At 44.9% G+C, this 3290-nt stretch overlaps 1 long non-coding RNA gene across 1 annotated transcript; it reads left to right on the top strand.

The window, feature by feature from the left end:
* Positions 1-37: 37 nt before the first annotated feature.
* On the top strand, positions 38-976 carry LOC127750068 (uncharacterized). The gene is made up of 2 exons (XR_008011505.1): positions 38-153; positions 242-976. It is a non-coding gene; the product is annotated as an uncharacterized LOC127750068 (long non-coding RNA).
* Positions 977-3290: the final 2314 nt, after the last annotated feature.

The following is a 3290-nucleotide window of genomic DNA, read 5'->3' as shown; positions in this document are numbered from 1 at the left end:
GAAGACAGGGAGGAAGAAGCGAGTTTTAGCGCGTCGGCAAGGTGCATGCGGGAGCAGCGAGTCAGTCTCTCTGTGTCAGTCACCAGAAGCACATCCGGGCCCTCGGGCGCTGCTCACATGAGTCTCTCCTCTCCACGTCCAAACACCCGAAAGGTGCGTTTGTCCTTCAGCGACCAACTTGTTCAAGTCTTCGACGGCTGGTCCTCCTTTTGCTCATGCTCGTTCATTCGTTGTCATGCAGGGTGTTTGGTTTAGGCGTGAGCCTTCAGAGCAGCACTGTCCTACCCCCGACATGTTGGGCTAGGTCACGTCGTTTTGCCTGCCTGCCGCCATGCCTGCCTCCGCGGTCACGATGTTGATCATCAGCACCAAGAGCAAGCTAGTCGCACTTGCGCCTCCTCGCGCTCCGCCCTGGACGTGGTCGTGTCGGTGTGGTGTCAACTGACTGAGTGTGTGTGTATGTGTGTGAGAATGAATTCTGATCTATTTCCTTGCCTAGACTCAGTTCTAGTTTTCATTGTTTAATTGTGTACCTTGCAGTTTCTTTTCCTAAATTATACCCCGTCTGTATGAGGTTACTTTCAGGAGCTTGATTGTTGTTTTGTTAATGCTGTGAGACGTTAATTGTTTAACCTCAGCAAATACGTAACTCTGCTTGTATAGAGATGTGCAACTAAAGCTTGGCTATTATGTACTGTCCCCGTTTATCTCTGAGATGCACTTAGTGATTTGTTATTGTTATAACTAAAGATTACGTTGCTTCGCTTGTATGAAGGTTGTTGTGCTATAACTCTGTAAACGTTCAACATAGGTTTGTCGCAGTTGCGCATTTATGCCTGTTGGTTGGTGGCTTGTACTAGTCTTTGTCCTGTTAGGAATTTATTGTTGTACTGCAAGGTTAAATTGTACTTATTGTCACATTGTTTAAAATGTTTTGTTTTGTTAATTAATAATAAAACTATTATTCTGCACTGTAGCTCCCTTGTATTTGTTTTCAATTAACTTTAAAACTATAAATAATTTTGTCCGTGTCATCTGGTGGTACCCAGCTGAACCCGTTACCTCAAGATTTGTAGATTTAAAAATCCACCTTACTTATGACCCGTGACAGTGGACGCTGTCACTGCTGCTGCCCCCGGAGGCCTCGACGGTCATATCCGCGTCCCTCTGCTCTGCGAACCTCGGGCCAGCGGGGTCTTCCAATCTCCATCGGCCACTCTGAAGCAGAGTACACTGTACAATCAAGTGTGTAAGACAGCGCTATGCTTTAGCAAAAGTGGGGCATGGGCACAGTGCTTCACATTAACTAATGTGGAGCACCCAGTGCCTAACTGTTACTGTTAGTGCTTTTCAGTATAGGGAATAGGCACGCTAAAATTATTTTTTTTACTCATAGTTTTTTTTTATTCATAGTTCACGGACATCTGCCAACGTGAGCTCAGGTATACACTCGGTTTAACAGTGTATGCAACACCACTCCAAACAACCCTGTCCTGTCCCTTCGCCCCGCCGGTCACGCCACACGACACTCTCGACAGGTATCGAAACCAAAGCATAGCCTTTCCCCGGCCAGCAGAGTGGGCGACAGAATGGGGAGTGTAGAGAAAAGGGGATAATGAAAGGAAGGAAAATAGTACCAAACAAATAAAAACAATGTGAAAAAGAGGGTATTAAAATTGTCCGCATATATCAAGCGAAGCGATCGAGAGCAGCAAAAACCGCGTACAGTAAAGCAGCGCATGGTGCGACTCTCGTTTTTTCTCGCACCAGCTCGCTCGCTCTCTATATTTCTCCCCCTTTCTTCGCGGCCGCCCCATCCCAGTGAGTGAAAGCCGCCATACTCTGCTTTGTCCCGCAGTGAAAGCCGAAGGCCGCGCACACGTACCACAAGGTAAGCCTTTTTCAGGCCCTGTTGGGCGGGGCAGCAGCGTGCAGGACGACAGCCTAAGGGCGAGCCTATACAGGCCTATCAGGGTTGTTAACGATATTTTATCGTGTAACGACGATACGACGATATCGATACGATTTTTGTATCGATATCGTAACGCGTTACTTTTTCGGCCGACGGTGTATTGTAACGCAATACGATATGGAGGACACGTAACGTCGTAACGTCGATACGATACAAGCGATTTTACAGTCGGACAGAAAATCACAAGGAAAAAGGGAAAAATTTTGACGAACTCGAGCATATATGAGAAGAAACTTCTCAGATTTTAAGATCTTTTTTAAAAATTTTGGCAAGTTCCTCGGCTCTGTCTGAGGATACTTCCACAAAATCTAAAGAGAATGCCTTCAAATATGGGAGTTTCTCGGATTTTTCCCATTTTCCTCCCAAAAATCAGACATCGTGTTGACTGGATAGCGCAATACCACCAATTTTCTTGTTTTAAAGCTCTTTTTCTGTTTGAGACCGTATCGTAACGACGTTACGACGATATACCGTAACGTAACGCGTTACATTTTTGATCAGAGGTGTATAGTATCGCGATACGACGTAGGGCCCCGTGCGTTAACATTATGCACGGGGTAGCTGAGCGAAGTGCATCAATACAACAGAAGACGTAACAAATATTGAACAAAACTATAATGAATGAGGGTCCGCCTAGTAGGTAGGCAACCGATTCTGCTCCTTGAACGTGAGAGATGGGGGAGGGACCAGCCGGGCCTTAAACCGCGGCCTGGTCTGGTTGGGTCTCTGTATTCAACTAGAGTTCAAATCCCTTGCCCCCCCCCCCCCTCCCTTCTCCCTCTCTCTACAACAGGTACTTTTAGTGAGTAGTGAACTTGAGTAATTACTATGCAATAGAATAGATTTGGAAGTCCACTAGAAAAGCTTGATACTGGGAAGTCTGGTTTCTATTCATCAAAATACATGGTTGATTTGTTTTGGTAAACACACAACTGATACAGTGGCTGGACATAGAGGCGTGTGGGGGTGAGGGCTTAAATTTATGCGTTCCTGAAGTTCATACAGAATATGTCTGCTACTGTCCCTTCCTTTCCCCACTGCCCTCCCCCTACTCAATTTACCAGTTTCTGTAATGCCACATGATGCTCCCATTACATTCAATTCATTTTATTTGTGAAAGGTGAAATTCTATTAGGTTGCCTCTGGTTGAAGTGAAATTAAATACCCTAATATTTAATTTAATTTCAAAATACATTTAAAATTCTCACCTACGACAAGTATAACTTGTCGCTCTTTCATTCATTTTTATCAGATCTCTCCGAAGCATTTGAAGGATCACAAGTCGCTGAAGTATATTTAATTGAAACTTCTATTATGT

The sequence above is a fragment of the Frankliniella occidentalis genome, unplaced genomic scaffold, assembly GCF_000697945.3.
Source record: "Frankliniella occidentalis isolate FOCC.00 unplaced genomic scaffold, Focc_3.1 Scaffold129, whole genome shotgun sequence".
Taxonomy (NCBI): domain Eukaryota; kingdom Metazoa; phylum Arthropoda; class Insecta; order Thysanoptera; family Thripidae; genus Frankliniella; species Frankliniella occidentalis.
Note: the sequence above shows the minus strand (reverse complement) of the source record. Positions and strands in the feature narration are given on the sequence as shown.